Source organism: Lactuca saligna, chromosome 4 (genome assembly GCF_052625555.1).
Source record: "Lactuca saligna cultivar CGN05327 chromosome 4, ASM5262555v1, whole genome shotgun sequence".
NCBI classification, from domain to species: domain Eukaryota; kingdom Viridiplantae; phylum Streptophyta; class Magnoliopsida; order Asterales; family Asteraceae; genus Lactuca; species Lactuca saligna.
In genome coordinates, this window is record NC_136420.1 from 40332034 (window position 1) to 40356966 (window position 24933).

At 40.1% G+C, this 24933-nt stretch overlaps 1 long non-coding RNA gene across 1 annotated transcript; it reads left to right on the forward strand.

Annotated features, from left to right (window-relative positions):
• Positions 1 to 23187: 23187 nt before the first annotated feature.
• On the forward strand, positions 23188 to 23530 carry LOC145038891 (uncharacterized). The gene is made up of 3 exons (XR_013679618.1): positions 23188 to 23235; positions 23303 to 23374; positions 23459 to 23530. It is a non-coding gene; the product is annotated as an uncharacterized LOC145038891 (long non-coding RNA).
• The last annotated feature ends 1403 nt before the right edge of the window (positions 23531 to 24933 follow it).

A 24933-nucleotide genomic window follows, 5' to 3' on the forward strand; every position in this document is an offset into this window, starting at 1 on the left:
ATCAGAAATGAAAAATACAGTTTTATACTTCTTCATTGTAGAGAAATAACATAGTTTTACCCCAGTAGTATCTCTGCCGGTTAAATGTATTAGTGAATGTAAACTCGGATAGTATTAATCGTGTACACACCTCGGGATGTGTGTTTAATTGAATGTGAGCTCGTATGTAACCATACTGAGTGATAGTAGTGTAGTGGCTGACCCTCCAGGTCACCAATAGTGTAGTAGTGTTTGCCATCCTTGGGCCTAAGAGGCTCGGATTGTAGCTAGCATTTGGGATGGAGGAAAATAGCCGCCCCGTATAGATCTATACACGTAGTGGTCACTCTCCCTCTAGGAGGCGATGGTTATCTGACGATCGCATAGCGATAGGTCGTATAGAGAGATAGTGCATCACATTCTGTTGTAGTATTTTCTTTCATATGGTATATATAGTGTTCTATTAGTATACTTTGTACTGTTCTCTTGATGTAGTTTATAGTATTTCTTCTTGTAATGATTAGTGTTTCCTTAGTATAGTGTATAGTGTTCTCTTCATATCGTATATTGTACATATAGTCTTGTAATTGTGCTGATCATAGTGTGTATCATAGTAATATCAGAAATGAGTGGTAGTCTTAACTATACCTATAATAGTTAAATTGAGTACTTGACTGAGTGTCTTCGTTATGTAGAAGCATCGAACTAGAGTAAAAACTTTTATGTCTAACGCAAATATACAAGATATATAACTAAGTATTAAACGACAGTCGGACAGATAACCTAACACCCTAAGTCCACAATCAAACAAGAACAGGAAATAAGGCCAGTTATCAGTTCTAAGTCCTTCAATACTTACTTATATAAATATATTGGAGTAGACATGATTTGGAAATAATTTAAGGTTTGAAAACAATGAAAATCAGTTTTGAGACAATTGATTTTTGAAAATGAGGTTAATAAACATTTGAAATAACTTTACTGACAAGATATTGTAGAAAATCGTTTTAATAGCAAGTCTTAATCATGTATGATTGATACTGTAATGTATCGAATTTAACTTGTATTCCCCCCATAAAATTAGTTAAAAACAATTGAAAGATTAGTTAAGGGGTATGAACTCACCATTGAAGGTAGGGTTCGAGTATGCGATTCGTATGAGTGTCGAGTGTCAACGGATGCTCTAAACGCGAGTAGTCCCTATTAATTATATGATGACACACATATAAGTTAGAGTTGAGGTGTTTCATGACTAAACGTGATGGGAAATCTCTCCTAAGGGCTTGGAATCACTAGGGCTAAGTGTCCCGTATTATATACTCAATGATCTATGTAAGTTTAAGGCCAAATATGGGTATTAGGGTGTGTGTATGGCCATAAGGGTGAGTGTGCGGCTGGGGTATGCGACGAGACTTGTGAGTGAGGCTGCACACTAGAGTGTGCGGCCGTACAGGGTGTGTATGCAGCCATACACTCCTTGCCTGAGTCTCAGATGTTGAGTGTGTGGCCTTACTCTCACTTTGGAGGGTATTATGAGTGTGTGTGGCCACCTGATGAAGGTGTGCGGCCGCACTCCTTCATAGGGTGAAGAACATGAAGAACATTATGAGTTTGAGGCTTGGATTCAAGTGTTTTACCTCTATGACAAGCTAAATGATGGTGTTCTTCACGTTTTAGAGGCCTTCTAGGTGTTCTTGGGTGGTTTTTATAGAGGGAGAAAGTATAGAGAGAGAAAGGATGCAACCAAAAGTGAATGGAAGGGGGTCCTCCACTTTATATAGGGTTGAGTGTGAGGCTGGAGGGGTTTGCTGCTGGGTGTGCGGTTTGCCTGGCCGTACATACCTCTCTTGGTGTTTTTTGCTGGATTTTGTAATGCAACACCCTTCCTAATCTTTCCTAAGGTCCATATCTAAGATATATTAAGCCTAAAACACTAGCACGGACTCAATTTATTATTAAAAGATGCTAATTTCACATGGGTTATAGATATATGGATCAATTTCACAATGTAAAGGTGTCGGGTTGTCATATTCTTCCACCGTTAGGGAAATTTCGTCCTGAAATTTAGAGTTCAAGTAGTTAAGTTATTAAAAATAACTAAGTAAAGAGGTGGGGGTATTCATTTTTCATTTGATCTTCGCGCTCCCAAGTGAACTCCGGTCCTCGTTTGGCATTCCAATGAATCTTCACTATAGGGATGCGACTTTGTTTCGTTCGTTTGACCTCTCGATCCATAATCTCCACTGGTTCTTCCACGAAATTGAGGCACTCGTTTATCTCGATATCATCGAGTGAGAGTACGAGAGTCTCGTCGGATAGACACTTTTTCAAGTTTGAAACGTGAAATGTAGGGTGTATGTTACTAAGTTCATGGGGTAGGTTGAGTTTGTAGGCCACGAGGCCGATTCTAGCAAGAATCTCGAAAGGCCCTATGTATCTTGGATTTAGCTTTCCACGCTTTCCAAAGCGTATTGTGCCTTTCCAGGGTGAGACTTTCAGAAGGACTCGGTCTCCCACCTGAACTCCAAGGGCTTTCTTCGTTTGTCCGCGTAGCTTTTCTGTCGGTCTCTATCTTCCTTTAATCTTTCACGAATCTGAACGATCTTCTCGGTCGTTTCTTGAATGATCTCTGGACTTGTGAGAGTACTATCAAGTATCCGTCCTTTAGCTAACTGGGTGTCACCTACCTCAACCCAGCACAGAGGGGATTTGCACTTTCGGCCATAGAGGGCTTCAAATGGGGCTGCCTTGATGCTCGTGTGGTAACTGTTGTTTTAAGAACACTCGACTAGAGGTAAGTGGGTATCCCACACCTTACCAAATTCGATCACACAGGATCGCAGCATATCTTCTAGAGTTTGGATGGTCCTTTCACTTTGTCCGTCGGTCTGCAGATGGTAAGCTGTACTCATGTCCAACCTCGTTCCTAGGGCGTTTTGTAGCGATTGCCGAAATCTTGAAGTGAACCTACTATCTCTATCGGAGATAATAGATAAAGGAACACCATGTAGTCAAACAATCTCTTGGATGTAGATTCATGTAAGCTTTTCCATCTTGAAAGTTTCTTTGATTGGCAGGAAATGGGCGGATTTCGTCAGTCGATCGATAATTAACCAAATGGTGTCATACCCACTCGGAGATTTGGGTAAGTTGGTAATGAAATCCATAGAAATCATCTCCCATTTCCACTCACGTATCTCAGGTTGTTGGAGCAGACCCGAGTGTTTCTGATATTCGATCTTTACCTTGGCACACGTCAGACACTTACTCACGAAGGTAGCAATTTCGGCTTTCATGTTCGGCCACCTATATAACTTTTTGAGATCAAGGTACATCTTGTCCAATCCTGGGTGAATGGAGTACTTGGTCTTGTGGGCTTCGTTCATGATCACCTCTCTGTAACCACCGAACTTTGGGGTCCAGATCCGGTCCATGAAACAATAAACTCCGTCTCCTCGAGTCTCAAGATTCTTATCCATTCCTCTCTAAGTTTCGTTTGTGACATTTTCTGGTTTCAGGGCTTCTATCTGGGCTTCACGGATTTGCGCGGATAAATGAGAATGGATAGTCATGGTCAATGATTTAACCTTTCGGCCAGAATATTCCTTCCGACTCAGAGCGTCTGCTACTACATTAGCTTTACCCGGGTGATATCGAATTTCGCATTCGTAATCATTGAGTAGTTCGACCCACCGTCGTTGTCTCATATTGAGCTCTTTCTGGTTAAGTATGTGTTGGAGGCTTTTGTGGTCGGTGTATATCGTGCTCTTCGTACCGTACAGATAGTGTCTCCAGATCTTCAGAGTGAATACAACCGCTCCTAATTCGAGATCGTGTGTGGTGTAGTTGACTTCATGCGTCTTCAGCTGTCTTGAAGTGTAGGCGATGACCTTACCTCGTTGCATTAGAAAACAACCGAGCCTTTGATTAGACGCATCGTAATAAACCACAAAATCATTTGTTCCCTCAAGAAGGGATAGTATCGGCGTGGTGCATAAGGCTCGTTTCAGGGTTTGGAATGCCTTCTCCTGTTTCTCTCCCCAGTCAAAAGTCACACCCTTCTGGGTTAATGTTGTAAGAGGTTTTGTGATCCGGGAGAAATTCTGAATGAACCTACGATAGTAGCCTGCGAGACCTAGAAATTGATGAATTTATGTAGGTGTCTTCGGTGCTGACCAGTTCTCAATAGCTTTAATCTAGGATGGGTCCACGTGGATTCCTTCTTCACTAACCACGTGACCTAGGAACTCTACCTTTCGGATCCAAAATTAGCACTTAGAGAATTTTGCATATAGCTTCTCTGATCGGAGGGTTTCCAGGATGCATCATAGATGCTCGCTATGCTCCTTCTCACTTCGAGAGTAAACCAGTATGTCATCAATGAAGATGATGACAAATTGATCCAAATAAGGACGACACACTCTATTCATTAAGTCCATGAATACTGCGGGCACGTTGGTCAGTCCGAAGGGCATCACTACAAACTCATAGTGCCCCTAGGGAGTTCGGAAAGCGGTTTTTGGAACATCCTCCTTGAGCACTCGTAACTGATGGTATCTGGACCTTAAATCAATCTTGGAGAAGTAACTCGCCCCTTGCAGTTGGTCAAAGAGGTCGTCTATACGAGGGAGAGGGTAGCAATTTTTAATCGTCAGTTTGTTGAGTTCCCTATAATCGATGCACATACGGAACGATCCGTCTTTCTTCTTTACGAACAATACCGACGCTCCCCAAGGTGAGAAACTCGGTCTTATAAAGCCCTTGCTGAGCAGCTCGTTAAGTTGACCGGATAGTTCTTGCATCTCAGCAGGTGCTAGGCGATAGGGCGATTTGGCTACAGGGGTAGCTCCTGGAATTAAGTCGATCCTGAATTCGACTTGATGTTGCGGGGGTAAACCTAGTAGCTCCTCGGGAAAGATGTCAGGAAAGTCGCACACTACGGGAAAGTCTTTGAGATCTTTCATTTTCCGGCTCGTATCAACAACGTGAGCAAGGAATGCGCGATATTCCTTACGCAGGTACTTTTGGGCTCGAATACTCGAGATGATGCGAAGGCTCGTACTGGGTTTGTCTCCGTAGATTAATAGAGTTTCGTTATGCGGTAGATTTAGACGAATGGCCTTGTCAAAACACAGGATATCGGCGCGATGGAGACTCAACCAGTCCATGCCAACAATGATATCGAAACTCTTGATCGACACTGAGATGAGGTCGATTGGGAATGTATGATTATCTAGTGTGAGAGTGCAACCTATGTAGATTTCGTTAGATCTCTCTGCCTTCCCATTAGCCATTTCTACGACAAATGTTTCTTTTAGTGGTTGTGGGGATTGTTTAAGTAAGTGCTTAAAGTTTTGGTTTATGAAACTTCTTTCTGCTCCACTATCGAAGAGGATACAAGCATAAGAGTTATCGAGAAGGAACGTACCCGTGACTACTGTGGGGTCTGCCACTGCTTCATTGTGACCGATAGCAAGTAGTCTTCCTGTTCCTCCCGCATTCCCAGCTTTCGGGCAGTTTCTTTTGAAGTGTCCAACCTCTCCACAGCCATAGCAGGCTTGAATCACTCCGGTACTGTGACAACCCGATATTTCAACTACATGTAAACGACCTAAAAAGTCAAGTATTGTAACCACGTTAGTTGTAATAAAATTTACTTCGAAAATAAAATATCCAAAAATCACTAATTAAATTACCTTTTATAAAATATGTCATTAAACTGTGATCGTACGTAAAAAGAACGCCCAAATCCGACTTCGTATAAAGAAGTTAGGAATTTTTCAAGTTCGGCTTAACGGCAGACGGCTAAAAACTCGAATCAGAGATCGAGAGACTTTTGGCCGGAATGACCTAAACGAGAATCGAAGGTCTCAACAATGGTATTTCAGCGGTAAAAAGTCTGGCAAAAACCGACGTCAGATAAAGAAGTTATGAATTTCTAAAGAAATTTTCTTACCGCGACCTTATAAAAATAAATAATAAAAATAATTTTTGAATTTGCCAACGGAATCTAAACGAAAGTTGTAGAGTATGGTCTTACCTTCGCGGGGATATAAAGAATGTCGAAAACGGAGTTCGTATGAAGAAGATATGAATTTTTGAAGTTTATTAAATAAATTATATATAAATTTAATTCAAAAATCTGGTATTATCCGAAGGGGGAGTCACCGTGTTCATCCGAGTTACGCGCCGCGTAACCCCGTACACCCCGACCCATCCCATCTGAAGCCGAGGCAGTCGAGGACTCGGTCACACATGACGCACGAGTACGCCCCGCGTACCGAGGCTTCTCAGCCCCCTATAAATAGAGATGCGAGGGTTCCGGGAAAAACACCCCATTTCTCTCATTTCTCTCACGATCGTGCCTCGTTTTCCGTGCCCGTACTACCCCGAAGCCCCGATCACTTTGCTCGAGTCCCGAAGGTCGTTTGTTCCCCCGAGATTCCCGAGAATCCCGAGGAAATCCACTTTCGCAAGCCGAAATTCTGTCCGGTTTTCATCCCGCAACCTCCGATCTTACAAGTGAGTTCATACCCCTATAATTCACACTTTTAAATGTTTTATGAGTACTTTTACATGCTTTTAAGGGGGGGAATACAAGTAAAACACTCGATTATTATCGTGTGTTATATAAACTTTCACTTTACGCGTTTTATCAAAGGAATAATATGTGATTTGAAACTATCAAAGGGAAACTTTCATATGCAAATTATACCACGATAACATTTTATCTTTTGAAATGAGAAACGATTTATGTATTTATATAAATCAGATACTTGCTTATACTACATTTATGTGTGTCGGTTGTGGCACTACAAAACTACGCTTTTCATAACAAGTGAACATTTTCACTAAAGGTTTATTATACAAACGAAACACACTTTAGGAAACTATAATAGGTATAGTTTTACGAGAATACTACAAACTTTTACATACATGGAAATACTATTTCAAAAAGCTACTTTCATATACAATAACGAACGAACGTTTTCACACGTAAATCAGTTTTCTACTAAGTTTTGTGATACATTAACTTCACGTACGTTCAAGTACACATTTCAAGTCCTGTATTATATACCAGAATCCCTTGGAGGGGGAGCATGGTGTTTGTGTATAGATCTATACGGGCTTGACAACCCACGCCCTAACTGTTAGCTACAGTCCACCATTTGGGGTGACAAACGTCAGAATATTCCAACGCCTGAAGAACGTTGTGTATAGGCATTCCTTGTCAATAGCATGGTTATAAAACTCACATGGAGTATTAAAAACACAATGATTTATGGGGTTTTTCAGATATATTGAAATTTTCATACTTACATACATTTACTAGAAACAAGCATTTGTCCTGAAAGAAGGTTACAATTATACTAGTAGAAAATATAGGATTTTCTAGGAACATACAAACAAAGAACAAAAACATTTCATTTCATACAAACATTGTCATTAAATACTTATGAAACTCACCAGCTTAAATGCTGATCTACTCTTTCAAAACTACTTGTATGTCCCAGGGATTCAGTAATTACAGGTAACAAACGGATTTTGGAGAAGGGACGTTGCGGCGCCAGTTTAATTTCATATTTTGACATCATAATGTAATTGATTTTGAACATGTACACTTTTAAACAATGTAAACTTTCAATTATATATATGATGGTTGTATTGCTTTCTTTAATATGTATTCATTTGTTATGTTACCACATGAAGTCATCCGCCCCCGAACATTTCCGTCGTTCCGGTTTGGGGGTGTGACAGGTACTGGGAACTTTACTGATGGGTTTAGGTTGAGATTTGCAAAACCGAATGGTATGGCCCTTCCGATTGCAATTAGTGCAGTGCATTTCACGACAGGGGCCGTGATGATGGAAAGAGCACTTGGTGCACTTGGGTAGGTTTCCCGCATAGGTTTTGGCTGGTGTAGGGGCAGTAGGAGTGGTGGCAGCATGAATAGCCACCGTCTGTTGGTTTTTGAGGGATGATTGAGTTGACTTGCCCTTCTTCCGGTCCCACCGTTTCCTCTTATTGTCGGACATGTAGTTGGCGCAGTGGTAACCATTGTGGTTGCCGTGACTGGAGTGGAAGGAGTTTCTTGATCAATCAATATGTGGGACAACTCGTTGGTGCTGTCAAAGGTTGTAGGATGTGAAGATAGAATGTTTCCTTGATACGGGGGCACTAAACCCCATATGTATCGTTCGATTTTCTTGCTCTCATAAGGGTCATGTTAGGGCACATGGCCACCAAGTCACAAAACTTGGCCGTATAAGCCACTATATCTGTCCCCTTCATCTTGAGGTTCCAAAGTTCCTCCTCAAGCTTCTGAACCTCACCTCTAGGGCGGTATTCCTTTCTTAGTAGGTCCTTTAGTGTATCCCAGCCCATGGCATTGGCTGTTACTAAGGAGAGTGAATTGACATGGCCATTCAACCATGTTAGGGCCCTTTCAGTGAAGGTAGCAGCAACAAACTTGATTTTGCTCTCTTTGGGGCATGAGCACATTTCGAAAACATCCTCGGCTCTTTTGATCCACTAGGATAATGCAAGAATTCCTCCAGTCCCATTGAAGAAGGTTGGTTTGCAGTTCATGAAATCCTTATAAGTGCATCCCTGTGCCCGTGGATGATCTTCACCATGTCTAGAATTTCCACCCATTCCAGCGCCACTTGCATCACCAGAATTTATTTGGGCCAGAGATGCCGTCACTGCTGCAGTTACAGCCGTTTGAAACATTACTGGATCGAACTGTGGAGGGGGTGGTGGTGGAGGAGTTTGAGCTGTAGGTCTGCCTCTGTTTGGGCGCTTACGAGGAGGCATCTCTTGCTGAAAATTTTGTATAGATAATGATAATAGTGAGAAATAATGGTGAGTATGATGAGGGTGTTTTATGAATTAAACCACCATACACAAGTTGTCAGACATGGTCATATATTGAGTTGGGAGACATAAAAGCATAGACTTTTCCCAATAGGTTAGATATCTGTTGATATTAATGGTATTACAGATGTAAATAAGTTATGGAAAAATGGCCTAATGGTAGGCCTTACATCAAACCATGAGAAGAAAAATAATTGACAGTCTAGATGGCTACATAACATACTAAAATATGAGAATATTATATAGACAAATGTTCCATTCAAAAGTAGACGTTAAAGACTATTCCTAAGCCAAAAGAAAAGATTCGCTAGTCATCTTTCATCGGCGGCGACGGATGTTTCTAGGGCGGACTCGAAGATCAGCCGGTTGGCGCTCCATGTCGAGGAGGTGTCACTCATAGACCCTCTGGCGAACTCGAAATTCTACAAATTCGGCCCGGGTCTCGGCCAATGCTTGCAGCAAGGCCTCGTGGCTTGCTGAAAACCGCTCATTGGCATGTTCCAGGTGGCTGGTGCGAAGGGAGTGCAGTCCTCCATTTGTATCAACCTCCGCGATGCGCTGGAGAGCAGCCCTGCCCTGAATTTCGTTGCATGCAACTCTTCGGACCAGAATGGGTAAAACTCTGTCCGCTATTCCTCCTTCACTTGTATTGTAGAAGCTTCGGTCTCCATTGAAGGGCATTGGTTGGTTTTGCTCTTCTCCCCATGTTTCTATGCATTCCACCCACGCAGGCGTAGGGCCGTGGAAGGCCTGGCGGGGGTTAGGGTTCAGGACCGGGGCCGCAGGGGGTAGCTTGTTGACTTCGGGCTCGGAGTTTGACCCATCTGAGAAACCTTCTGCTTGGTGGTCATCCAAAGGGATCTGATGTTCCTCATCAGGGTCTTCTTCAAGCCACCCCGCATTGCCATGATTTGGGAAGTATGGATCACCATGATGAAATCCGACCATGATATCTATGCGAGAAAAGAGAAAAGGGGAAGAATAGTTAATAGACGTACTAATCTAAGATACTTATAATAGAATCATTATTAGCCAGACCAATACTTGCATAATGCATACTAATTATATGCGACCGAAATGAGATAGACCTTCGAATAAGTGATCCTAACCCTAATCCACAACCAAACAAGGAACAGGAAGTAAAGCAAAGATCACCAATTCTAAGTCTATATCGTCTTAGTTACATGCAATCGTAGTGTATCCACTTAGCAACTATTGCTCTCCTAATAGTGACATTTTTAGTCCTCATTTATGTAAATTATAGTAATGCAAAATACTCCTATAGTATTCCCGTGTTAGAGTTATTGGGATAGTGTTGGTAAGTTTTTAGACTTGTTGCAGTACCACAACCATCCTTAGGCACATGCTAGTCACTCCTAGAAAATGTAGTTGATCAGGCTACATCCACCCAATTGTGACTATATGTCTCTAAGCTTAACAGTGCTACTCAACAATCTTAATACTTTTTTTCTATTCTAGTATGATACTGACCCTTTGTATTCGTGAATGTATATACATATACTTAGTTAAATATTTTAATATTTAAAAGTATAAGTTCTTGGTCAGAGTGTTTTAGTCCCGAAGTGTTTATAGTTCGTATATCTCTTATAGGTTGATATACTTGATTCACTATAAATAATGCTCTGATACCAATCTGTCACACCCTAAAACCGAGAACGGCGGAATACGTTCTAGGGTGGAGGAATTTCATGCTCAGTATCATAACAATGCATAATAGTAAAAACAAGCAACAACATTTCATCACATTAATATGTAAATTTTAATTGTGTTCTATACATTTAAGTAGACACCAAAAGTATGAACAAAATAAAAGATGAGTCTTATATGTGCTCCATCTTCCCAAAAACCGCACCAGTACCTGTTTATTTTTAACCTGAGAATACAAGTTATTTTGAAAACGAGCATCAGCATAAAGCTGGTGAGTTCATAAGTATTTAGTGTCATTGTTTGTATAAAAATGTATGCAAATCGCATAGTATGTCATTTATTAACAAGGTTTGAAGATGATTTGATCCCTAGAAAATCCCATACTTTCCAGCAAAAGTAGTCTTCTACCAAGACTTAGTGATTTGTAAATTATAATTAGTTTTCTTATGAACGTATCAGAAATGAAAAATACAGTTTTATACTTCTTCATTGTAGAGAAATAACATAGTTTTACCCCAGTAGTATCTCTGCCGGTAAAATGTATTAGTGAATGTAAACTCGGATAGTATTAATCGTGTACACACCTCGGGATGTGTGTTTAATTGAATGTGAGCTCGTATGTAACCATACTGAGTGATAGTAGTGTAGTGGCTGACCCTCCAGGTCACCAATAGTGTAGTAGTGTTTGCCATCCTTGGGCCTAAGAGGCTCGGATTGTAGCTAGCATTTGGGATGGAGGAAAATAGCCGCCCCGTATAGATCTATACACGTAGTGGTCACTCTCCCTCTAGGAGGCGATGGTTATCTGACGATCGCATAGCGATAGGTTGTATAGAGAGATAGTGCATCACATTCTGTTGTAGTATTTTCTTTCGTATGGTATATATAGTGTTCTATTAGTATACTTTGTACTGTTCTCTTGATGTAGTTTATAGTATTTCTTCTTGTAATGATTAGTGTTTCCTTAGTATAGTGTATAGTGTTCTCTTCATATCGTATATTGTACATATAGTCTTGTAATTGTACTGATCATAGTGTGTATCATAGTAATATCAGAAATGAGTGGTAGTCTTAACTATACCTATAATAGTTAAATTGAGTACTTGACTGAGTGTCTTCGTTATGTAGAAGCATCGAACTAGAGTAAAAACTTTTATGTCTAACGCAAATATACAAGATATATAACTAAGTATTAAACGACAGTCGGACAGATAACCTAACACCCTAAGTCCACAATCAAACAAGAACAGGAAATAAGGCCAGTTATCAGTTCTAAGTCCTTCAATACTTACTTATATAAATATATTGGAGTAGACATGATTTGGAAATAATTTAAGGTTTGAAAACAATGAAAATCAGTTTTGAGACAATTGATTTTTGAAAATGAGGTTAATAAACATTTGAAATAACTTTACTGACAAGATATTGTAGAAAATCCTTTTAATAGCAAGTCTTAATCATGTATGATTGATACTGTAATGTATCGAATTTAACTTGTATTCCCCCCCCCCCCCATAAAATTAGTTAAAAAGAATTGAAAGATTAGTTAAGGGGTATGCAGTAGCCGTTGAAGGTAGGGTTCGAGTATGCGATTCATATGAGTGTCGAGTGTCAACGGATACTCTAAACGCGAGTAGTCCCTATTAATTATATGATGAAACATATATAAGTTAGAGTTGAGGTGTTTCATGACTAAACGTGATGGGAAATCTCTCCTAAGGGCTTGGAATCACTAGGGCTAAGTGTCCCGTATTATATACTCAATGATCTATGTAAGTTTAAGGCCAAATATGGGTATTAGTGTGTGTGTATGGCCATAAGGGTGAGTGTGCGGCTGGGGTATGCGGCCAGACTTGTGAGTGAGGCTGCACACTAGAGTGTGCGGCCGTACACAGGGGTGTGCGGCCGTACACTCCTTGCCTGAGTCTCAGATGTTGAGTGTGTGGCCTTACTCTCACTTTGGAGGGTATTATGAGTGTGTGCGGCCACCTTATGAAGTTGTGCGTCCGCACTCCTTCATAGGATGAAGAACATGAAGAACATTATGAGTTTGAGGCTTGGATTCAAGTTTTTTACCTCTATGACAAGCTAAATGATGATGTTCTTCACGTTTTAGAGGCCTTCTAGGCGTTCTTGGGTGGTTTTTCTAGAGGGAGAAAGTATAGAGAGAGAAAGGATGCACCCAAAAGTGAATGGAAGGGGGTCCTCCACTTTATATAGGGTCGAGTGTGAGGCTAGAGGGGTTTGCTGCTGGGTGTGCGGTTTGCATGGCCGCACATACCTCTCTTGGTGTTTTTTGCTGGATTTTGTAATGCAACACCCTTCCTAATCTTTCCTAAGGTCCATATCTATGATATATTAAGCCTAAAACACTAGCGCGGACTCAATTTATTATTAAAAGATGCTAATTTCACTTGGATTAAAGATATATGGATCAATTTCACAATGTAAAGGTGTCGGGTTGTCATACAATGAATGACCATATATAAGTAAGTATTTTCATTCAAGCATTTTAGTAAACATTTGGTAGGCAAGAGCTGCTTTTTATGGTCTCACAACACTGGCATCATCCGATTCAGCTTTGGCTTTATCCATTTCATTAAAAGCTTGGAAATTATGGATCATTGAGAAAAAACATAATTAAAAGGCACACAATATCACTAAAATTTAATAGAAACCGATACAAAAAACTACAATGTTGAAAGCAGGGGCAATAAAAGAAGTGTACAAAATAACGTTGTGATTGATTCATAAACCTGACATATACAAACTAAGAAAGAATATGGGGGTGCGTATAGATACCTAAAAAATCACAACTAATAACAAAAGTGACAAATTTCAGATGGTACTTACGTGAGATGATGTGAATGATAGAGATGAGTGAACTAAATCCGGTGTCCTATATGAGAATCCTCAAATTTCAAAACAATTCTCAATTTGAAACACATTATTGATTGGAAAATCTTATTGGAGAAGGAAGAACAGTGAGAGGACAACACAATAAGAAAATCACCACCTCAACATCATTGCAACACAACAATACCGCACCTGTTGTATCCTTTTTTCCTTTGCAACATTTTGCTCTCCAAACCTCCGATATCGATCTCTCTATGCGATCCCTTTTTCTAGAAATCGCAGTGGATAATCAATCAACACCGAAAGAATTCTGGTTGCAATTTCAATAGAAGTAATTGTTTGAAAGATTTAAACATTTACAGTAAAATCGAAGACTGATGTGATTCGGAATTTAAGATCGTGGGTGGTGCAGTTTAGATATCGTATGTGCTTGAAGATGGGAGTGTAAATCGTGGACTATCTGAGATCAAGTGGAAGAAGATGTTGGTTTTTATGTACTCTAACATTCTTATGGTGCACATACAATCCTAATGCTTTGGATCTAAGTTTTCTCTAATTATACAAGCAATAAACATTTTCCAAAGCATGAAGCCTAAACTAGCATGCAAGGTGATATATATATATCATAAAACTAGTTAGAATTTTACCTTATGTAGTAGCTTGAATATCTTAGCCTCAAGAAAGCTTAGCACCAATACTGTGATGCCTCAAATATAATGACAAAGCACGATGAACAATTTAGGATGAATATGGAGAGGTTATGGAGACTCAAAATCGGTTCTCACTTCTTAGAGTGTAAGGAGTAGTCGATTTTAGTGTGTGTATATATATATATATATATATATATATATGTGTGTGTGTGTGTGTGTGTGTGTGTGTAGAATATCAAGGGTAATGTGTAACCCTAATTCATACACATTAGCTTATGACCTATCCATTTGAGTTGGATCGATAAACACTTCATGAATTAATTCATAAGCCCATCACAAAACAAACCATGGATCTTCAGTCCAACACATATGTATCATTGTAATTAGTTTCTTTTGATCACTAGATTAATTTTTAAATTAATTATTGATCAATACTGATTAAATAATATGATTTCTCAATTAATATATTATACTTATAATATATTAATAAATCATAAATAACCTCTTACTCAAATATCCTTCCTAAGATATTGCTTTGATGAATGCAATATAAATGGACCATGCTACTAGCGGGTCAAGTACATACCAATTATAGTTATGGGCTTAGATACATTTTCCAACAGTCTCCCACTTGGATAAGTCTAATAACTATAATTACCAATGTAACTTCAAATCTGATTAGGAATCGTAGCTCTCAAAAAGCCATTGCCGAACTCTGACGCGTCCATTAGATAAGTGATCATATAGTCCTCTATTCTACAAGATATCATGTAGAAAAATAAAAGGAACATAGTCATCCTTATTGTCCTGCAGTCTGTTTCCCGATTCCCAATTTGTCTAACATAGAACTTAACTAAACACATCAATAGAGTTCTGACGGGGTCCGACACATAAGTCAAAACAAAATCATCGAGGGGCCTAAGATATCGCATTTAATACTCTTAGGATAGAAGGAACAAAGAAACTTTGATTTATATACTTGTACTAACTATTCTTTGAATCATACATAACAATACGTTTTATAACACCCAGTTACTGATGTGTTTTTGCACTATTAATGTACAATCAACAAATAATCACGAACTCATATATCTTGGTTTGAAGATTATACAATATTATCATCTCACAATCACCCGTGATAAATTCCATGAAGCGATATGTGAGCGTAGGTTTAGTCCAATACTCAAATCTTATTTTAAGAGCACTCATGAATGTTTCAAGAGCATTCACGATAGTCTTTTTTCATGACCTACTTCCAAAGTATGATTGACTATGGATAGTTTGAATAATCTTATTATTCTGGAAGTCAAAAAATGAAAAATGAAACAATAGTAAATAATTGACACAAGATAGTAACTTTACATATAAATAAAAATACCTTTTATTCAATCATCAAATGTTAATTAAATTTTACCTACTACAAGTTTCTAAAATTCTATCTAATCACTAAAACTAATATCGTCCTTCAGCTCAATACTACTAGTGTGTCGCAAGTGCTTAACCCTACATAGTCCCTTCGTAAGGGGATCTGCTAGATTCTCTTTTGAAGATACCCTCTTAACCACGAGGAGTCCCTCTTCTACTTGATGTCTTATGAAGTGATATTTTCTGTTGATGTGTCTTGATCTGCTATGACCCCTTGGTTCCTTGGATAAGGAAACCGCACTGTCACTATCACAGAAAATCTCCATGGTCTCCTTTATAGCTAGTACAACTCCAAGGTCTCCGATGAAGTTCTTCAGCCATATCGCCTCTTTCTAAGTTATTGCTCCTCTATTTAGGGTAAATATCCAGTCCGACTGAGAGCATAAATTATCTATGTCAGTCTGAAAGCTGGCATCACTATACCCTACCACTCTTAAGTCATCACTCCCACCAAGGTTAAGGATCCAGTCCTTAGTCCTTCACAGGTACTTAAGAATGTTTTTTACTGCAGTCCAGTGAGCTTTACCAGGATTCCCTTGATATGTTCTAACCATGCTCAATGAAAATGCTACATCAGGGCGAGTACAGGTCATAACATACATGCTCAAATCAATTGTAGAAGCATATGGTATTCAACTCATTTATGCTATTTCAGCATCGGTACTCAGACTTTGAGTTTTACACGGTCTGGCATTGCTTTGGATAGGTAATTCTCCTCTCTTGGAATCATGCATGTTGAAACGTTTCAACACCTTGTCCAAGTAGGTACTTTGACTAAGTCCTATTTGCCTTTTACTCTTGTTTCTCAATATCCTTATCTCTATAATGTAAGTAGCTTATCTGAGGTCCTTCATAGAGAAACACTTCCCAAGCTAGGACTTAACCTCCTAGATGGTTGGGATGTCATTTCCTATGAGAGTATGTCATCCACATACAACGCGACAAAGCTAACTATACTCCCACTAGCTTTGACATACACGTATGACTCATCCTCACTTCTCGAAAAGCCAAACTCTTTGACTTTCTCATCGAAACAAAGATTCCATTTGCAAGATGCTTGTTTTAATCCATAAATGGATTTCTCAAGCTTACACACTCTATTAGGCATCGACAAAACCCTCTGGCTGATTCATGTAAACATCCTCAACCAACTTCTTATTAAGGAAAGAAATTTTTGACATCTATTTCCCTTATAGTTCATAATCATGAAATGCAGCTATGAATAACATAACCCTTATAGATTTAATTTTGGCCACTGGTGAAAAGGTCTCATCATAGTCAACTCTAGGAGTTTGAGTAAAGCCCTTCGCAACCAATCGCGCCTTATAAGTTTGTACTTTCCCATCCATATTGGTCTTCTTTTTGAAGACCCATTTGCACCCGATTGTCTTACAGCCTGGTACATTGTCAACCAAGTTCCAAACTTGATTGCCATACATGGATTGAATCTTGTTGTCCACTGCCTCTTTCCATTTAGCAGAATCGGGGCCTACCATGGCTTCCTTGTAGTTGTTAGGTTCATCCAAATTTACCAGTGTTTTATCACTGATAAATGTATCACCTTAAAAAGTAATATGGAAACCATAAAACTCAGGTGCCTGCCTAAATCTACCGGAATGCCTCAGAGGTAAGGACTCGTCAATTGGTTCAACAGGAGTTTCCTCCTCGGGTTGAGTGCTAGTGTTTAAGGTTCCTTCATCACTTAACTCTTGAAGTTCTTCAAGGTCAATTTGCCTCCCACCATCCCCTTGGCATATGAGTTCTCTCTTGCGAAAGACTCCTCTCCTTGTAATCAGGACAACATTATCACTTGGTTTATAGAAGAGATATCCAAAGGATTTCTATGGGTAGCCGATGAAAATACATCGCTCACTACGAGGTTCGAGCTTGTCATGAATTTCATTTTTCATAAAAGCCTCAGAACCCCAAACTTTGATGTGTGCTAATGAGGGAAATTTCCCTGTCCACATCTCATGAGGTGTTTTGGAAACCTTTTTAGTTGGGACTAGATTAAGGATATAGGTGACAATCTCTAAGGCATACCCCAAGGATGAGATAGGTAACGAACCTCGACTCATGATACAATGAACCATGTCCAGCAAGGTTCGATTGCACCTATTAGCTACACCATTAAGATAGTCATGGAACTTGATACTAAGATACTCTCCTCCTCGATCGGGTCAAATCATCTTTATCTTACCGCCCAATTGATTCTCCACTTCTTGCTTAAACTCCATGAACTTTTTAAAGGTTTTTGACTTATGCTTGATTAATTAGACATAGCCATATTTGCTGTAATCATCAGTAAAATTCACATAGAAGTGGTTAGCATCCCTTGTGGCGGTTTTGAAGGGTCCACACACATCTATGTGTATGAGCTACCCTAGACCAAATGAGTATGAGCTACCCTAGACCAAATGAGTTAACATTCTGGACATTTTAGGGTAGTTTGAGTGATAAAAATGTGATCTTGGACCTTCCTATCACTCCATGAAAGTGTTAAGGTATCTTAATGAGTTAAGAAGTTGGAGTTTTAGCTTTTGGGCACTTGCTAGCCATGCAACACCATAAAACTAAAAACTTTATGGTAAAGGAAATTAGTTTAGGGTCGGGTATCAGAATTTGATGAGAGAGTATAAAGGAAATAGTTCTTAATAGAAGGATTAATGGAGAGCTCCATACGCTGGGTGTATAGATTGGTACGCAGAGCATACTAGGTTAACTTCACAGTTTTGGTCAAGGGCTAAGTATTCCCCACATACAGGCATGGTATGCCCAACGTACTTAGTTGTGTCGACCAAATTTGAATTTTTGACTTTGATCAAATTTGCGGGAGGTGGGTAGGGCAACGGTGGGTGATGTGCCCGTAGTACAAGAGTTTGAGGACGTATTCCCCGAGGAGTTGCCCGTGGTACCTCCAGAGAGGCAGGTGGAATTCAGAATTGACCTGGTCCCTGGTGCGGCTCCGATAGCCAAGGCACCGTATCGGTTGGCTCCTCCTAAGATGCAGGAGTTGTCTACAGAACTATAGGAGTTGTTAGAAAAAGGATTCATTAGACCGAGCAGTTCACCCTAGGGAGCCCCGATTTTGTTTGTGAAGAAGAAGGACGGGTCGCATCGGATGTGTATAGATTAACGGGTGCTGAATAAGGTAACAGTGAAGAACCATTACCCACTCCCGAGGATTGATGACCTCTTTGACCAGTTACAGGGAGCATCTTGGTTCTCCAAGATTGATCTGCGCTCGGGATATCATCAAATGAGGGTCATAGAGGAGGATGTATAGAAGACGACGTTCCGGATATGCTATGGCCGCTATGAGTTCGTGGTGATGCCTTTCTGGCCCACCAATGCTCCCGCCATGTTCATGGATCTCATGAACTGCGTGTGCAGACCGATGTTGGATCGGTCCATAATAGTTTTCATCGATGACATCTTGGTCTATTCCAATACGCAGGAGGAGCATGAGGATCATCTGTGAGAGGTTCTGGAGACTTTGAGAAGGGAGAACTTGTATGCTAAGTTCTCCAAGTGTGAGTTCTGGTGATGAGCTGGGTACTCTTCTGTATTTAGCACCGCCATTCACCCTCAGATGGATGGTCAGAGTGAGCAGACCATCTAGACTCTGGAGGATATGCTGCGAGCATGCGTGTTAGACTTCGGAGGTAGTTAGGATATCTACCTCCCTTTGGCGGAGTTCTCCTATAATAATAGTTATCACGCGAGTATCAATCGTCCTCCCTTCAAGATGTTGTACTGGAGGAAGTGTAAGACCCCGATATGTTGGGGCGAGGTTGGCTAGAGGGTAATGGGGAGCACCGAAGTATTGCTCAAGATGGAAGAGAGGATCCAACAGGTTCAGAGTAGGCAGAAAATTTATGCCGATAAGCGCCGATCAGACCTGGAGTTCTAGGTCGGGGATATTGTTCTCCTGAAGGTGTCGCCATGGAAGGGCGTTATCTGATTCAGGAAACGGGGCAAGTTGGGACCCAGGTACATTGGACCGTTTAGGGTTATAGCCTAGGTGGGGAAGGTGGCGTATAGGCTGGATCTACCAGTCGAACTCAGTCAGATCCACATCACTTTCCACGTTTCCCAGCTGTGAAAATGCCTGGTGGACGACTCGGAAATGGTGCCCTTGGAGGACATTCAGGTTGATGGCATCCTGAACTACATTCAACGACCTATGGCGATCCTTGACTGGAAGTCGAAGGATCTGAGGAACAAGAGAGTGAAACTCGTGAAGGTGTAATGGCAGCACCGGAAGGGCACGTAATGGACTTGGCAGCCGGTGGACGAGATGATGGAGCACTACCCAGAGCTGTTTCAGGAACGAGCAGTAGAATTCAAGGAAGAAGTCTAAAATAAGTGGGGGAGATTTATAGCACCTGGTTCTTGGTATGTATTTCTTTTTATTTTTATCTAAGTAGTTTGCATTTTTGGCCTTGAATTCGGCGAGTTGAAGGACCAAATCGCCGAGTAGAAGCAGAATGGGACGCGGGGTTTAAGCCGTGGACTCGACGAGTCTGGTCCCGGACTCGATGAGTAGTCGTTGTCTAGAAAAAAAGCCTAATCCAAGGGTTTGCACCCTATCTAAACAATTTTATGTCGACCATAATGTCTCTTATGCTCCCCGAACATCTCTCATTGAAACCCTAGCCGTTATTGAAGCAATCTAAGCCTTGTTGGGGGATTTTGGTGCTTGTGGTCTTAAGAAGGAAGGAGAAAAGCTTGAGGAAGCAAGTAGAGGCCAAGGGAACCCGATTTTGTGCACCTTCTACAATTCATTAAAGGAATCGAGGAGTCATAGGGAGTCGACTTATGCGCCGAGGATAATTCAAACACTGCACGATATTGAGGTGAGTTATCTTCCAGTAGGGGTGGGTCTAAGGCCACAATGACGGCCCACCAAAAAGGGGTATTTAGAAGATAATGTTCTTTGTGATAATTATCTTGGTTGGGTTATGCCTGACTGTTGTTTATATCTGTTGATTGTATGCTAGTGGTAGGGGTGAAATAGTCCCTAGTTACCGGTTGAAAGATACCGATGACGAATACCTGTCGAAAGATACCAATGTTGATTACCGGTTGAAAGATACCGATGATGGTTACCAGTTGAAAGAAACCGATGAAGGTTACCGGTTGAAGGATACTGATGAAGGTTACCGGTTGAAAGATAACGATGATATCGTATGGTATGTGGTATGATGGGGGGACTCACTAAGCTTTGTGCTTACAGTTTTGGTTTTGGTTTCAGGTACCTCTTCGTCGAAGAGGAAGGAGCCGGCGGTGTAGCAGTGCATCACACACACACACATGGTTTCTGCAAGGAGTTTTTGGGACTTTACTCTCACTACTAGAAAACATCCCTTTAATGACGCGCAAACAATGACACTCGCAGATAGAGGACGCACATTTGTGTGTGCCCTAAAAAATAATGTCAATTTTGCATAATTTGAAGGATAGTGGACACACATTTGTGCGTATTCTAAAATTAGTGTCAAAAAAGAAAAAAAAGGAAATGCGGAGGGCGCCTTTCATAAAATGTGCATCGTCTAAATGTGTCGCTCTATAGCATTTTAATGAAACACACGTTTTTAAGGCGGGATTTCACCCGCTTATTGAATCCCAAAAAAATTAAAACCCCCCGCCTCTTCCAATTAGCAAGAAAAATCCCTAGGGCCTTCGTCTTCTTCTTTATAGTTATCAGACAAAAATTAAGCAACATTCTCTTCCATTTTGATTTAGACCGATAGTTCACTACAATGTTGGGTATGAGTTTTTGGATAATGCTTCTAATGATTCCGATGATGTATCAGTTAGTCAGCAACATGAAAAATAGAAGATAGAAGAAGAAGAAAAGAAAAAAAACGGGATTTCTTGACCTGGTGTGTTAATCCGTGATCAGGTCTTCTGAGCGAAGAGGAGATCCAAGGCTCAATTGAAGAGATATGAGCGCTTCTAGGTGGGTTTGCTCTGGCCGCCCATTCTTTTAACTTATACTACATCACCACCTCAATTAGCTGACTAAAGGTCAGTCGCTCTCTCTTTTGCAACCCCATTCCGCTTTCTGCCCACACCTTGCTTCCTCCTGTGGCCACATATCACCGCCTTATGTTTCACTTATATCTTTATTTTTTCTTTCTATTATTCACTAATCACATATGCTAGGGACTTGCCCCTGTGAGATCAAGCAAAAAAGAACAGATTCACAATTCCATTGTCTCAACTCTTATTGCATTAATGGATGGTTTGGATTCAAGGGGTCAAGTGGTTTTAATTGGGGCAACAAACCAGATCGATGCGATTGATGGAGCATTGAGAAGACCCAATAGATTTGATCGTGAGTTTCCTTTCCTTGACCTAATTTATGAAGCTCTGCAAATTCAATGGCCGCTTTGAAATCTATAGTTGAATCAGATTCAACCATACCTTATCCTTTTCATGTTCTCTTTCGCCGACCACCCTAAGTTGGTCAAAAAACCCTTCCGTTGGACACCCTAAGTCACCGTCGCCTTAAGCAGTGCTTCCACCGCCCACCAGGCGTGTTCTTCTCTAGCATCAAGCAGCACCAACCACAGATTCTGTTGCTCCATATATGAATACTTTTGCCTCCAACCCTTTCATCGAACATCCCTTCTCCTCCCCTTGTTGGTATTCTTCTAGCCCTTTATCTTTTTTTTTCGTTTTGAAATCAGATGTATGTTTGGTGAAAGAAACATTACATCTATGCTGAAATCAGTTTTTTAATGTTTATGTATAGATATGTGTAAATGGTTTTCTCCCTTTCATATTCTTTTCTACATTTGGCACAAATATTGAACATCTGTGTAAATAGTTTTCTCCCTTTCATGTTCTTTTCATAATGGGAGCTCATCTTTTGATCCTGGAAGAAACAAGGAAGAATTCACAAGCGATGAACATGTGATGTTAGGTAAGACCTACGTATATCACATTCTCTAACTTTTGTGTTATTACATGTGAATACACTTTGTGTTGTTATCATTCAATCTTCATAATTTTATGTTGGAATCGTTGATTGAAATTGAAGAAAATGATTCAATTTTCGGTGAGGTTCAATATTGTTCCTAAAGACTTATGAGACATATTTTTGCGAACAAAAATGCCCCTGTGTGCCTAATATTAGAGCCAAGCTGTTAGTCCTTCAAATCACGAGTGAAGCAATTCCATCTAGCAATATATATATTGGGATGTGTCTAAATACTTCAAATTTTATAATGTGAAGGATTTGTAACGACAACATGGATAAAAGCTTTGGGGATTGTTCAATTCCACAAGAAAAGTCGAATGTTGATATAAACGAGGAGTTGGAGTTATCTGAAGCAACTGGTGAGGAAGATGCTTCTAATATTCTTTACTGTAATTGATTTTAGTGCAGTTTGTGACTGTATGGCTGATGTGAATCTCAAATTCAAATTGTTTTACAAAAAGTTATCTATTTTTTTCTGGTTGGAGATTACTTCTCAACTTGATACTCTACTAGACTACTGTTAGTGTGGAATTTGTAGCAAAATTGAACCCAATTTTACGTTTGAAATGCGCTAGGTTTTTCATTTAAAGAAATATTGCTCCGACGTACTATATACTTATCAGTCACAATATCCTAACTGAAACATGAAAAACAAAACGAAAAGGAAGTTTTGTGAATGCATTGGCTGGATCACTTTATGGAATTATGGAAATCCAATCCAATTGCATTTGCGTTTTGCAGGGCATAAGAGTTGTGACTGGGCCAATAGGATGTCTCCTAATTGTCAAGGTGAGGAGGAGTTTTTGTTGAATGATGTTTTTGGATTGAATTTAACTGAAAGATATTTGATCTACAGAACTACACTGGTGACCGATTAAATTTTGGATTGGCAGCTGAGGAAGCAAAGTCTGAAGGTTACAAAGTAGAGGTGAGTGCATATAGATATAATTGACATGCAGCTATACTATGCCACTCTTAGTTAGCAAATATATATTTGTTAGTACTTTTGTAGATGGTGATTGTTGGAGATGATTGCGCTTTGCCACCCCCACGGGGCATAGCTAGGCGAAGAGGTTTGGCTGGAGCCATTCTTTTCCACAAGGTTTATCCTCTGTTATAATCTATTTGCAAATACATGATAGGAAAATAAACCATAACATGAATGCATACCAAGATACATGATCTCCACATCCCTTGCTATGATATTATTTCTATTCCTTTCGAATTTTTAGATTGCAGGAGCAGCAGCTGGTTCTGGTCTTCCTCATTCTGATATTGTTGCTGAAGCAAGGCATACATGTGGAGTTGTTGGTATAATGGGTGTTGCACTCTCGGTTTGCACGCTTCTAGGTCAGCCGAAATCCGACCGTTTAGGCCCATGAAAATTGGAGCTTGGTCTTGGAATTGTAAGTTTATCTGCATTTGCTTTTTTATTTTTTCTTAAGAAAAAGTTAACTCAGTTGCATTTGCTTCAGCATGGAGAACCTGGTGTTGTCGTGGCAGAAATCTAACCTGTGGATTTGGTGGTATCCCATGTGTTGAATTGCATACTCTTATCAGTAAGTCACTTCAGACCGACTCATTGGTTTGGTTTTATGATTTTGTCTTGCACTACACACAATAAACACTGCCTTGTTTGATATGCCAACAAAAGTTGGATTATGTTGTCAATGTCTATCATGCTCTGGAAAGAATATCCAAGATAATACCCAAAAGTTGAATTCAAGTCAATCAGGACAAAAGCAGCTAATAGGTACTTGTTGACCTGAAAATCTTTTGTTTGCTTGAACTTCCATCTCTCATTAATCATGCCATTGTTGCAGATCCTCCATAACTCTCTTGGAAGCTTATAAAGACAAACATGTATCTGCATCGCAATCGTAAAAATCAGACTATTTATGAGGTTATTTGTTTTATTATTTATTAGATCTAACGTATAGTGTGTTTGCTAAAATGTATGTTCTTGAAATGACTATTAGATCATGGTTTGCTAGTGTAAACCTTCATTAGATGGGCGCATGGGATGTAGGGATGAATGTCTCATTAGGATGCTGAATATAGAATGTGTAAAGGGAACATGCCCCTGTTGAGATTTGTGTTCAAATCAACAGGTTATTTATAATTTAAATTTTGAGTGTATGGGTTTGTTAGAAGAGTTTATGGCATATTGACATTAGCACCTTTTACAAATACAATTTCATTTTTTTTACATATTTTGGTAGGTGCTTGATATGCCTGCTTATGAGGCTTGGCAAAAATAATATGCTCCAAATGGTGGAGACATAACCTGTGCAACCCTGCTGATGGTAGCGCCTAGCCCTCACTGCTGAACATAAAGCTGGTCCTCGTTGTGACCTTTTGCCTTGAACCACCATCTCTCCCCCACTAGGGGTCCTAATCCGCACTGACTGCTATGCGCAGTCAATCACTACCCCCATTGGGGCTCAGCCAGTCCATACCAATAATGACCTTGTTCCCGCACAAAGG